This window comes from Heptranchias perlo, chromosome 41, assembly GCF_035084215.1.
Source record: "Heptranchias perlo isolate sHepPer1 chromosome 41, sHepPer1.hap1, whole genome shotgun sequence".
Taxonomy (NCBI): Eukaryota; Metazoa; Chordata; class Chondrichthyes; order Hexanchiformes; family Hexanchidae; genus Heptranchias; species Heptranchias perlo.
In genome coordinates, this window is record NC_090365.1 from 16,262,494 (window position 1) to 16,277,241 (window position 14,748).

Genomic DNA, 14,748 nt, shown 5'->3' on the forward strand with positions numbered 1-14,748 from the left:
CTAAAACGAATGAAGAGGACGAGAGTAGAGTAACAGTCAGAAATTATGCTTTAGTCACTACAGGTAAAGGGAAAACTAAAAGATGTAAAGTAATTAAATCAGGAGAGAGAAACAAGAAACGTGTGAGAAAAACAACATTAGAGCAGAAGGGCAGATCATAGAATCATAGAAAGGTTACAGCACGCAAGGAGGCCATTCGGCCCATCGAGTCCGTGCCGGCTCAATGCGAGTGCAATTCAGCTAGTCCCACTCCCCCGCCCTATCCCCGTAGCCCTACAAATTTTTTTCCTTTCAAGTACTTATCCAGTTCCCTTTTGAAGGCCATGATTGAATCCGCCTCCACCACCCCCTCGGGCAGTGCATTCCAGATCCTAACCACTCGCTGTGTGAAAAAGTTTTTCCTCATGTCACCTTTGGTTCTTTTGCCAATCGCCTTAAATCTATGCCCTCTGGTTCTTGACCCTTCCACCAATGGGAACAGTTTCTCTCTATCTACTCTGTCCAGACCCTTCATGATTTTAAATACCTCTATCGAATCCCCTCTCAACCTTCTCTGTTCCAAGGAGAACAACCCCAGCTTCTCCAGTCTATCCACGTAACTGAAGTCCCTCATCCCTGGTATAATTCTAGTAAATCACTTCTGCACCCTCTCTAAGGCCTTCACATCTTTCCCAATGTGCGGTGCCCAGAACTGGACACAATACTCCAGTTGTGGTCGAACCAGTATTTTATAAAGGTTCATCATGACTTCCTTGCTGTTGTACTCTATGCCTCTATTTATAAAGCCCACGATCCCGTATGCTTTTTTAACCGCTTTCTCAACCTGCCCGGCCACCTTCAACGATTTGTGCACATATACCCCCAGATCTCTCTGTTCCTGTTCCCCTTTTAGAATTGTGCCCTCTAGTTTATATTGCCTCTCCTCGTTCTTCCTACCAAAATGTATCACTTCGCATTTTTTTGCGTTAAATTTCATCTGCCACGTGTCCGCCCATGTCACCAGCCTGTCTATATCCTCTTGAAGTCTATCACTATCCTCCTCACTGTTCACTACCCTTCCAAGTTTTGTGTCATCTGAAAATTTTGAAATTGTGTCCTGTACACCCAAGTCCAAGCCATTAATATATATCAAGAAAAGCAGTGGTCACAGCACCGACCCCTGGGGAACATCACTGTACACCTCCCTCCTGTCCGAAAAACAACTGTTCACCACTACTCTCTGTTTCCTGTCACTTATGATGTGGAGATGCCAGTGATGGACTGGGGTGGACAAATGTAAGGAATCGTACAACACCAGGTTATAGTCCAACAGTTTGATTTGAAAATCAAATTTTCAAATAAAACTGTTGGACTATAACCTGGTGTTGTAAGATTCCTGTCACTTAGCCAATTCTGTATCCATGTTGTTACTGCCCCCTTTATTCCATGGGCTTCAATCTTGATGATAAGCCTACCATGCTGCACTTTATCAAACGCCTTTTGAAAGTCCATACATACACCACAGCAACCGCATTGCCCTCATCTACCCTCTCTGTTACCTCATCAAAAAAACCCTATCAGGTTAGTTAAATACGATTTGTCTTTAACAAATCCGTGCTGGCTTTCCCTCATCAATCCACACTCGTCCAAGTGACTGTTAATTCTGTCCCGTATTATCGTCCCCACCACTGAGGTTAAACAGACTGGCCTGTAGTTGCTGGGTTTATCCTTACACCCTTTTTTGAACAAGGGTGTAACATTTGCAATTCTCCAGTCCTCTGGCATCACCCCCCTATCTACAGATGTTTGGAAGATTATGGCCAGTACCTCCGCAATTTCCACCCTTACTTCCCTCAGCAACCTAGGATGCATCCCATCCGGACCGGGTGACTTATCTACTTTAAGTACAGCCAGCCTTTCAAGTACCTCTTCTTTATCAATTTTTAGCCCGTCCAGTATCTCAACTATATCTTCCTTTACTGAGACTCTGGCAGCATCTTCTTCCTTGGTAAAGACAGATGCAAAGTACTCATTTAGTACCTCGGCCATCCCCTCTGCCTCCATGAGTCGATCTACTTTATGGTCCCTAATCGGCCCCACCCCTCCTCTTACTACCCTTTTACTGTTTACATGCCTGTAGAAGACTATTGGATTCCCTTTTATGTTGGCCGCCAGTCTATTCTCATACTCTCTCTTTGCCCCTCTTATTTCCCTTCTCACTTCTCCTCTGAACTTTCTATATTCTGCCTGGCTCTCACATGTGTTATCAACCTGACATCTGTCATACTGCCCTTTTTTCTGTTTCATCTTACTCTCTATCTCTTTTGTCATTCAGGGAGCTCTGGCTTTAATTGCCCTACCTTTCCCCCTCATGGGAATGTGCCTAGACTGTACCCGAACTATCTCCTCTTTAAAGGCCGCCCATTGTTCAATTACAGTTTAGCCTGCCAATCTTTGATTCCAATTTACCCGGGCCAGATCTGTTCTCATCCCATTGAAATTGGCCCTCCTCCAATTGAGTATTTTTACTTTAGAGTGGTCCGTGTCCTTTTCCTTAACTATTCTGAACCTTATGATACTATGATCGCTGTTCCCTAAATTCTCCCCCCCACTTTCACTTACTCCACTTGGCCCGCCTCATTCCCTTGAACCAAGTCCAGCAATGCCTCCTTCCTTGTTGGGCCAGAAACGTACTGGTTAAGAAAGTTATCCTGAATACATTTCAAAAATTCCTCCCCTCTTTGCCCCTTATATTATTGTTATCCCAGTCTATATTAGGATAGTTGAAGTCCCCAGTTATCACTACTCTATGGCTTTTGCACCTCTCTGTAATTTCCCTGCAAATTTGTTCCTCTATATCCTTCCCACTGGTTGGTGGCCTATAGAATACACCCAGTAATATAATGGCACTTCTTTCATTTCTTAACTTAAACCAAATAGATTCTGTCCTTGACCCCTCCAGGACATCCTCTCTCTCCAGTACTGCAATATTCTCCTTAATCAATACTGCCACCCCCCCTCCTTTCTTTCCTTCCCTATCTTTCCTGAACACCTTGTATCCAGGAATATTTAGTATCCAATCCTGCCCTTTTTGAGCCAGGTCTCCGTTATCACCACGACATCATATTCCCATGTGGCTATTTGCGCCTGCAGCTCACCAACCTTGTTTACCACACTTCGTGCATTTACACACGTAATGCAAACCAGTCTTAGACTTTCGTGTACTTTCTCTTAGTCTGATCCCACCTAATACTGCACTATTACTTGCGGGATCTTTCTCTCCCGATCCTTTGTGCCCCTTGTTTCTCCTTTCCAGCGCTACATCCAGGTGCCCATCCCTCCCACAGCACTAGCGAACCTCCCCGCGAGGATATTGGTCCCAGTTCCATTGAGGTGCAGCCTGTACAGGTCCCATCTTCTCCAGATTCGGGTGCTTGGCCCAAATAAGCGTTCTTTATACAAATACACACAGTATAAGGAACAAGCTAAATGAACTGCAGGTGCAATTTCAACTTGGAGGGTGCAACATGGTAGCCATTACTGAGACATGGCTGCAAGACGGTCAGGACTGGGAACTGAATATACCAGGTTATTAGGTCTACAGGAAGGATAGGGAAACTGGTAGAGAGGGAGGAGGAGCCTTAGTGATTAAGGATGAAATTACTTCAATGACTAAGACTGAGTGGAGCATAAAGGGAGCCGCACGAGGAATCAAAACAAGGCAAGGAGGAGCGCCGAGGGTAAATCAGTAATGGTTAGTGTTTTTTAGTGGTTCGCGTTTTAGTTTCAGATGAACAGTAAATTGCCATAATGCTAAACAAACAGTTTAAATAACTGTTGGCTAACATGGCGGGACAGCTGGGGCCCGTCGCATGCACATCCTGTGGAATGTGCGAACTCCAGAACACTGTGTGTGTCCTGGAAAACCACAAGTGCAGGAAGTGTGGCCAACTTTTTTTTTATTCGTTCACGGGATGTGGGCGTCGCTGGCGAGGCCGGCATTTATTGCCCATCCCTAATTGCCCTTGAGAAGGTGGTGGTGAGCCGCCTTCTTGAACCGCTGCAGTCTGTGTGGTGAAGGTTCTCCCACAGTGCTGTTAGGAAGGGTTCGAGCTCAGGGTTTCTGAGGTTGACGGGCGGCTGGTGTCACTACAGTGCATGCAGGAAGCTGAGAGTTCCGTGGATAGCATGTTTCAGGAGGTGTTCACCCTGCAGCTACCGAGAGTTCAGGCAGAACTAGGAGGAACGGGCAGGCAGTGCAGGAGTCCCCTGGGTGTGTGGCACTCACAAATCGGTATTCAGTGTTGAATACCAGTGACTCGGCTGAACAGGGGGGCAAAAGAAATGCAGTTGTTATAGGAGATTTGATAGTCAGGGGGATAGACGGGCGTTTCTACAACCACAGACGTGAGTCCCGCATGTTGTGTTGCCTCCCTGGTGCCAGGGTAAAGGACATCACTGAGAGGGTGCAGAACATTTTGAGGGGAGAAGGGGAGCAGCCAGAAGTCATGGTCCATGTGGGAACCAATGACATAGGAAGGAAAATGATTGAAGTCCTGCAGTCAGAGTTTCAGGGGCTAGGAAGGAAGTTAAAAAGCAGGACTTCAAAGCTAGTAATCTATGGATTACTCCCAGTGCCACGCGGTAGTGATTATAGGAATAGTCGGATAAGACAGGTTAATGCGTGGCTGGAGCAATGATGCAGGAGGGAGGGCTTCAGATTCCTGGGGCATTGGGACCAGTTCTGGGGCAGGAGGAATCTGTTCAAGCTGGACGAGTTGCACCTCATCAGAGCTGGGACTAATGTCCTCGCAGGGAGTTAATTAGGACTGGAAGAGAGTAGAGTAAAGAATAGTTCAGAGATAGGAGGGATCAGACAGGGGGCTGATGTGAGGCAGTCTAAGATGAGATTGGAGTGCATGTGCAAAAATGCACATAGTGTGGAAATAAGATTGGTGAGCTGCAGGCTCAAGTCGCCACGTGGGACGATGATATCGTGGCAATAACAGAGACCTGACTTAAAGAAGGGGAGGATTGGGTACTTAATATTGCTGGCTACAAGGCATTCAGGAAAGGTAAGGAAGGAACGGGGGGCGGGTGGCAGTAATGAGCAAAGAAACTGTTATAGCACTGGAAACGGATGATGTAGTTGAGGGGTCAAAGACAGAATCTATTTGGTTAGGATTAAGGAACAATAGAGGAGCTCTTATGCCACTGGATGCATACTATAGGCCAGCAAATAGTGAGAAGGAGATAGAGGAGCAAATTTGCAGGCAAATTACAGAAAAATGCAAGAACTGTAGAGTAGTGACAATGGGGCACTCCAATTATCCCAATATAGACTGGAACAGTAATAGTGTAAAGGGCAAAGAGGGGGAGGAATTCCTGAAATGTGCTCAAGAGAACTTTCTGGATCAGTGTGTTTCCAGCACAACGAGGAAGGAAGCAGTGCTGGATCTGGTTCTGGGGAATGAAGTGGGGCAGGTGGAGCATATTTCAGTGGGGGAGCATTTGGGGAACAGTGATCATAATATCATCAGGTTTAGAATAGTTATAGAAAAGGACAAGGAACAATCAAATGTCAAAATGCTAAACTGGAGGAGGGTGTGAGTTAAAAAGGGATCTTGCCCAGGTGGATTGGAATCAAAAACTGGTAGGCAAAACAGTAATTAAACAATGAGAGGCCTTCAAGGAGGAGATGGTTCGGGTACAGAGTAGACACATTCCCACAAGGGGGAAAGTTAGAGCTCCCTGGGTATTATACTAAAGATATAGAGATCTAAATGAAACAGAAAAAGGAGGCTGATACAGAAAGTACAGAGCAGATCTAAAAAAGGGAATCATATGAGCAAAGAGAGAGTATGAGAATAGATTAGCAGCTAACATAAAGGGAACCCAAAAGTGTTTTATAAACATATAAATAGTAAAAGGGTAGTCAAAGGAACAAAAAAGGAGATCTTCTTGTGGAGGCAGAGGGCATGACTGAGGCACTAAATGAATACTTCATACCCGTCTTCACTAGTGGAGAGGACGCAGCCATTGGAGCAGTAAAAGAGGAGGTATTGGTGATATTGGATAGGATAAAAATAGGTAAAGAGGAGGTAATTAAAAGATTGGCTGTACTCAAAGTAGAAAAGTCACTCGGTCCAGTTGGGATGGATCCTCGGTTACTGAAGGAAGTAAGGGTGGAAATTGCGGAGGCGCTGGCCACAATCTTTCAATCCTCCTTAGATATAGGGATGGTGCTGGAGCACTGGAGGATTGCAAATGTTACACCCCTGTTCAAAAAGGGGGAGAGGGATAAACCCGGCAATTACAGGCCAGTCAGCCTAACGTCGGTGGTGGGGAAACTTTTAGAGACAGAAATCCAGGACAAAATTAATTGGCACTTGGAAAAGTCAGCACGGATTTATTAAAGGAAAATCGTGTTTGACCAACTTGACTGACAAAGTAACAGAGAGGGTTGATCAGTGTAGTGCGGTTGATGTTGTGTATATGGACTTTCAAAAGGCATTTGGTAAAGTACCACATAATAGACTTGTTGGCAAAATTAAAAGGACAGTGGCAACGTGGATACAAAATTGGCTAGGGGACAGAAAGCAGAGAATAGTGGTGAATGGTTGTTTTTCAGACTGGAGGGAAATATACAGTGGTGCTCCCCAGAGGTCCGTATTAGGACCACTGATCTTTTTGATATATATTAATGACCTCGATTTGGGTATAAAGGGTATAATTTCAAAGTTTGCAGATGACATGAAAGTCGGAAATGTAGTAAACAATGTGGAGGACGGTAACAAAGGAGGACACAGACAGTTTGGTGAAATGGGCAGACACATGGCAGATCAAATTTAACAGAGAAGTGTGAAATGGGCATGAAAAAATATTGGCAAGTAAAATTAAGGAAAACCCAAAAATGTTTTATAAATACATAAAGAGCAAGAGGATAACTAAGGAAAGAGTAGGGCCGATTAGAGACCAAAAAGGTAAACTATGTGTGGAGGTGGAAGATGTGGGTATGGTTCTTAATGAATACTTTGCATCTGTCTTCACAAAAGAGGGGGACGATGCAGAGATCGTAGTTAAGGAGGAGGAGTGTGAAATATTGGATGGGGTAAACATAGTGAGAGAGGAAGTATTAAGGGGTTTAGCATCGTTGAAAGTGGATAAATCACCAAGCCTGGATGAAATGTATCCCAGGCTGTTAAGAGAAGCAAGGGAGGAAATAGCAGAGGCTCTGACCATCATTTTCCAATCCTCCCTGGATACAGGCGTGATGCCAGAGGATTGGAGGACTGTTCACATTGTACCGTTGTTTAAAAAGGGAGAAAGAGATAGACCGAGTAATTATAGGCCAGTCAGTCTAACCTCAATGGTGGGCAAATTATTGGAATCGATTCTGAGGGACAGGATAAATCGTCATTTAGAAAGGCACGGGTTAATCGAGGACAGTCAGCATCGATTTTTTAAGGGAAGGTCGTGTCTGAATAACTTGATTACATTTTTTGAGCAGGTAATAAGGAGGGTCGATGAGGGCAACACATTTGATGTAGTGTATATGGATTTTAGCAAGGCTTTCGACAGGGTCCCACATGGCAGACTGGTCAAAAAAGTAAAAGCCCATGGGATCCAAGGGAAAGTGGCTAGTTGGATCCAAAATTGCCTCAGTGACAGGAAGCAAAGGGTAATGGTCGACGGGTGTTTTTGTGACTGGAAGGCTGTTTCCAGTGGGGTTCTGCAAGGCTCAGTACCAGGTCCCTTGCTTTTTGTGGTATAGGATTAATGATTTGGACTTGAATGTGGAGGGCTTAATCAAGAAGTTTGCAGATGATAAAAAAGTGTTGTTGACAGTGAGGAGGAAAGCTGTAGACTGCAGGAAGATATCACTGGACTGATCAGGTGGGAAGAAAAGTGGCAAATGGAATTCAATCCAGAGAAGTGTGAGGTAATGCATTTGGGGAGAGCAAACAAGGCAAGGGAATATACAATAAATGGGAGGATACAGAGAGGTGTAGAGGAACAAAGGGACCTTGGAGTGCATGTCCACAGATCCCTGAAGGTAGCAGGACAGGTAGATAAGGTGGTTAAAAAGGCATACGGGATACTTTCCTTTATTAGCCGAGGCACAGAATATAAGAGCAGGGAGGTTATGTTAGAACTGCATAAAATATTGGTTAGGCCACAGCTTGAGTACTGCGTACAGTTCTGGTCACCATATTACAGGAAAGATGTGATTGCACCAGAGAGGGTACAGAGGAGATTTACGAGGATGTTGCCAGGACTGGAGAATTTTAGCTACGAGAAAAGATTGGATAGGCTGGGGTTGTTTTCTTTGGAACAAAGGAGGCTGAAGGGAAATTTAATTAAGGTGTATAAAATTATGACGGGACTGGATAGAGTGGATAGGAAGGACCTATTTCCCTTGGCAGAGGGGTCAGTGACCAGGGGGGCATAGATTTAAAGTAATTGGTAGATGGATTAGAGGGGAGCTGAGGAGAAATGTTTTCACCCAGAGGGTGGTGGGGGTCTGGAACTCACTGCCTGAAAAGGTGGTAGAGGCAGAAACCATCAACTCATTTAAAAAGTACTTTGATGTGCACCTGAAGTCCTACAGGGCTACGGACCAAGTGCTGGAAAGTGGAGTTAAACTGAACAGCTCTTTTTCGGCCGGCATGGACACGATGGGCCCAATAGCCACCTTCTGTGCTGTAACTTACTATGATTCTATGATGCAATTTAGAAGGAAGAATGAGGAGAGGCGATATTAACTAATTGGCACAATTTTAAAGGGGGTGCAGGAGCAGAGAGACTGGAGGTGCAAATACATAAATCTTTAAAGGTGGCAGGACAAGTTGAGAAGGCTGTTAAAAAAGCATACGGGATCCTGGGCTTTATTAACAGAGGCGTAGAGTACAAAAATAAGGAAGTTATGCTAAACCTTTATAAAACACTGGTTAGGCCTCAGCTGGAGTATTGAGTCCAATTCTGGGCCCCACACTTTAGGAAGGATGTCAAGGCCTTAGAGAGGGTGCAGAGGAGATTTACCAGAATGGTTCCAGGGATGAGGGACTTCAGTTATGTGGAGAGACTGGATTGTTCTCCTTAAAACAGAGAAGGTTAAGGGGAGATTTGATAGAGGTTCAAAATCATGAACGGTTTTGACAGAGTAAATAAGGAGAAACTGTTTCCAGTGGTAGAAGGGATCGGTAACCAGAGGACACAGATTTAAGGTGATTGGCAAAAGAACCAGAGGTGATATGAGGGAACATTTTTTTTACGCAGTGAGTTGTTCTGATCTGGAATGCGCTGCCTGAAAGGGCGGTGGAAGCAGATTCAATAGTAACTTTCAAAGGGGAATTGGATAAATACTTGAAGGGAAAAAATTTGTTGTGCTATGGGGAAAGAGCAGGGGAGTGGGACTAATTGGATAGCCCTCAAAGAGCCGACACAGGCACGATGGGCCGAATGGCCTCCTCCTGTGCTGTGTCTACTATGATACTATGATAACAAGAGGAAAGCAGGCAGAGGAGTCTTTATGGGTAGAATTAAGAAATAGAAAAGGATTCATGACTATAGTGGGAGTTGTGTATAGGCCCCTAGTAGCAGCTGTGAAATGGCAGAGATTAGATAAACATGTAGCAAAGGCAGAGTGATTTTAATAGGATTTTAACTTGCATATTGATAAGGATAAGCAGATGAGCTGAATTCAGAAAGGTAGCAAATTTCTTGTGTGCCCAGGACAGCTTTCTGCATCAATATGTCTTAGAACCAGGGGGCAGGCCGTATTAGATTTAATAATGAGTAATGAGCCAGATTTAGTTAACAGCCTAACATATGTGAACATTTATCGATATGATCATAATATGATCGAGTTCAACGTTGTGTTTGAAAGGAGACCCCCGTATCAGCTACTAAAGATTCTAAATTTAGGTCAGGCCGACTTCAATGGGAACTTTGCGTCAGTATTTACAGTAGAGGAAGATGATAGCATGCTGGACACCCCAAGGAAACTAATTTTGAACCAGGGACAGGGACTCACCATAATTAACGTAGGCAAATTAACAATAATGAAGAAAATAATGGCACTAAAGAGTGACAAATCCCCAGGACCAGATGGTTTCCATCCCAGGGTTTTAAAGGAAGTCGGTGAGAACATTGCAGAAACCCTAACTATAATCTTTCAAAGTTCTCTCAATTCAGGAACCGTTCCTTTAGATTGGAAAATTGAATGTCACTCCGCTATTTAAGAAAGGTGAGAGAGGGAAACCAGGGAATTAAAGACCAGTTAGCCTAACATCTGTAGTCGGGAAATTACTAGAGTCTATAATTAAGGATAGAGTGGCTGAACACCTTGAAAATTTTCAGCTGATCAGAGAGAACCAGCATGGATTTGTAAAGGGTAGGTCATATCGGAAGAACCTGACTGAATTTTTTGAAGAGGTGACTGAAGTCGTGGACAGGGGAATGTCTATGGATGTTGTTTATATGGACTTGCTGATGGCATTCAGTAAAATCCCTCATAAGAGACTGTTAGCTAAAGTTGAAACTCATGGAATTGAGGGCAAATTATTGACCTGGTTAGGAAATTGGCTGAGCGGCAGGAGACAGAGAGTAGGGATAAAGGGCAGGGACTCAAATAGGCAGGATGTGACTAGTGGTGTCCCACAGGGATCTGTGTTGGGGCCTCAACTATTCACTGTATTTATTAACGACTTCGATGACGGGATAGAGAGCCACATATCCAAGTTTGCTGATGACACAAAGATAGGCGGCATTGTAAGCAGTGTAGATGGAAACATAAAATTACAGAGAGATATTAATAGATTAAGTGAATGGGCAAAACTGTGGCAAATGGATTTCAGTGTAGGCAAGTGTGAGGCCATCCACCTAGCACCTAAAAAGGAAAGATCAGAGTACTTTCTAAATGATGAAACAGTGGAGGTCCAAAAGAGACTTAGGGGTCCATGTACATCGATCATTAAATGTCATAGACAGATACAGAAAATAATCAAGAAAGCTAATGGAATGATGGCTTTTATAGCTAGAGGACTAGAATACAAGGGGGTAGAAGTTATGCTACAGCTATACAAAGCCCTGGTTAGACCACACCTGGAGTATTGTGTTCAGTTCTGGGCACCGCACCTTAGGAAGGATATATTGGCCTTGGAGGGAGTGCAGCGTAGATTTACTAGAATGTTACCTGGACTCCAAGGGTTAAATTACAAGGAGAGATTACACAAATTAGGATTGTATCCCCTGGAATTTAGAAGATTAAGAGGTGATTTCATCGGAGATTTGGAGATGGATCGGGTACAGTCTAGGCACATTCCCACAAGACAGAAAGGTAGGGCAACTAAGGCCAGAGCTCCCTGGATTACAAAAGAAATAGTGAGTAGGATGAAAAAAGGGTGCGTATGACAGATGTCAGGTTAATAACACAAGTGGGAATCAGGCAGAATATAGAAAGTTCAGAAGGGAAGTGAAAAAGGAAATAAGAGGGGCAAAGAGAGAGTATGAGAATAGACTGGCGGCCAACATAAAAGGGAATCCAAAAGTCTTCTACAAGTATGTAAACGGGTAGTAAGAGGAGGGGTGGGGCCGATTAGGGACCAGAAAGGTAATCTACTCATGGAGGTAGAGGGGATGGCCGAGGTACTAAATGAGTATTTGCATCTGTCTTTACCAAGGAAGAAGATGCTGCCAGAGTCACAGTAAAGGAAGATATAGTTGAGATACTGGGTGGGCTAAAAATTGATAAAGAAGAGGTACTAGAAAGGCTAGCTGTACTTAAAGTAGAAAAGTCACCCGGTCCGGATGGGATGCATCCTAGGTTGCTGAGGGAAGTAAGGGTGGAAATTGCGGAGGTGCTGGCCACAATCTTCCAAACATCTGTAGATACGGGGGTGGTGTCAGAGGACTGGAGAATTGCAAATGTTACACCCTTGTTCAAAAAAGGGTGTAAGGATAAACCCAGCAACTACAGGCCAGTCAGTTTAATCTCAGTGGTGGGGAAACTTTTAGAAACGATAATCCAGGACAGAATTAACAGTAACTTGGACGAGTGTGGATTGATGAGGGAAAGCCAGCACAGATTTGTTAAAGGCAAATAGTGTTTAACTAACCTGATAGAGTTTTTTGATGAGGTAACAGAGAGGGTAGATGAGGGCAATATCGTTGATATGGTGTATATGGACTTTCAAAAGGCATTTGATAAAGTGCTGCTTATCATCAAGATTGTGGCCCATGGAATAAAGGGGGCAGTAGCAACATGGATATGAAATTAGCTAAGTGACAGGAAACAGAGAGTAGTGGTGAACGGTTGTTTTTCGGACTGGAGGGAGGTGTACAGTGGTGTTCCCCAGGGGTCGGTGCTGGGACCACTGCTTTTCTTGATATATTGGACTAGGGTGTACAAGGCACAATTTCAAAATTTGCAGATGACACAAAACTTGGAAAGGTAGAAAACAGTGAGGAGGATAGTGATAGACTTCAAGAGGATATAGACAGGCTGGTGACATGGGTGGACACGTGGCAGATGAAATTTAATGCAGAAAAATGCGAAGTGATAAATTTTGGTTGGAAGAATAAGGAGAGGCAATATAAACTAGAGGGCACTACTCTAAAAGGAGTACAGGAACAGAGAGATCTGGGGGTATATGTGCACAAATCATTGAAGATGGCAGGGCAGGTTGAGAAAGCAGTTAAAAAAGCATACAGGATCCTGGGCTTTACAAATAGAGGCATAGAGTACAAAAGCAAGGAAGTCATGATGAACGTTTATAAAACACTGGTTCGGCCACAACTGGAATATTGTGTCTAGTTCTGGGCATCGCACTTTAGGAAAGATGCGGAGGCCTTAGAGAGAGTTGCAAAAGAGATTTACTAGAATGATTCCAGGCATGAGGGTCTTTAGTTACGTGGATAGACTGGAGAAGCTGGGGTTGTTCTCTTTGGAACAGAGACGGTTGCGAGGAGATTTGATCGAGGTATTCAAAATCATGAAGGGTCTGGACAGAGTAGATAGAGAGAAACTGTTCCCATTGGCAGAAGGGTCAAGGGCCAGAGGGCACAGATTTAAGGTGATTGGCAAAAGAACCAAAGATGACATGAGGAAAAACTTTTTTACACAGCGAGTGGTTAGGATCTGGAGTACACTGCCCGAGGGGGTGGTGGAGGCAGATTCAATCATGGCCTTCAAAAGGGAACTGGATAAGTACTTGAAAGGAAAAAATTTGCAGGGCTACGGGGAAAGGACGGGGAGTGGGACTAGCTGGATTGCTCTGGCATAAAGCCGGCACAGCCTCAATGGGCCGAATGGCCTCCTTCCGTGCTGTAACCTTTCTATGATTCTGTGATCAGATTGAAGGATTGTAAATGAACAGCACAGAGTCTGAACAAGGAAGTGTCAATTAGAATAATGAATTCAATGTCAAATCAGGTACAGAAAGAGAAATAAAGAGAGGGAAAGAAAGATTGGATTAAGAGAGAGAAAAAGAGACAAAGAAAAAGTTTTTAAAAAAATGTAAATCTGCAACGATTAAAAGCTGAAAGAATGAGACTCCGTACTTGTAACAGTTAATTATTAGAGCCAGAGTGGTTAATTAGCAGTAATTAAGAGAGGGGCAGTGGGATTAGTTTTGGATTGATACAGGGCTATGGGGAGAGGGGGGGCAGTGACATGTGTGTGTGTGTGTGTGTGTGTGTGCTGAGAGTGTGTGTGTGCTGAGAGTGTGTGTGTGTGTGTGTGTGTGTGTGTGTGCTGAGAGTGTGTGTGTGTGTGTGTGCTGAGAGTGTGTGTGTGTGTGTGTGCTGAGAGTGTGTGTGAGTGTGTGTGTGTGTGCTGAGTGTGTGTGAGTGTGAGTGTGTGTGTGTGCTGAGAGTGTGTGTGAGTGTGTGTGTGTGTGCTGAGTGTGTGTGAGTGTGTGTGTGTGTGCTGAGAGTGTGTGTGTGTGTGTGTGTGTGTGCTGAGAGTGTGTGTGAGTGTGTGTGTGTGTGTGCTGAGTGTGTGTGAGTGTGTGTGTGTGTGCTGAGAGTGTGTGTGAATGTGTGTGTGTGTGTGCTGAGAGTGTGTGTGTGTGTGTGTGTGCTGAGAGTGTGTGTGTGCGTGAGTGTGTGTGCTGAGTGTGAGTGTGTTTGAGTGTGTCTGTCTGTGAGTGTGTTAATTTTCAGTGCCAGAGAGGTTGTTTGACAGTATTTACACTTATCACGCCGTTAAAAAGGGGACCTTGACTGAAATGAACAAGCTGTATCTTTCTGCGGCGAGTTTAGTTCGTATCTACTGGGCAAATATAGCAACTTCACGCCGTTCAATGCATTTCAACGATGAGTCAGACGGTGAGATGCTGTTTTCCTGAAGCTGACGGCAGAGCAGCGCATCTCAGACAGAAACTTCCGGATTTTCACATTTAACCGCACACCTGCCCCTCGCCTGGAGTTGCTGCGCGATTTGCACATTAACAACGGTGAGCGCCCATTAGCCTCACCATTATTTTGACAGCAAATTCTGGTCCAATATCTAGTCATTATCCCATTGCTGTTTATGGTTCCTTGGCTGCTGCATTTCTTATATTACAACAGTGGCTACACTTCAAGAAAAAATTCTGCATTAGCTGTGAAGTGGTTTGGGACGTCCTGAGGTTGTAAATGCCGTTATATAAATGCAAGTTTCATCGACAATTATTAAACAACAGGATAGCTATTCTCAAATTTTTCACCCTCATGCGGCCACTTACTTCTTGGAACAGTGTTCCCCCGTCACACAGGGTCCCCCCG

At 44.3% G+C, this 14,748-nt stretch overlaps 1 protein-coding gene across 2 annotated transcripts in view; it reads right to left on the bottom strand.

Annotated features, from left to right (window-relative positions):
- LOC137306094 (spectrin beta chain, non-erythrocytic 1-like) overlaps positions 1-14,748 on the bottom strand; it is a 321,761-nt gene that overhangs the window by 39,540 nt on the left and 267,473 nt on the right. The window lies entirely within an intron of this gene.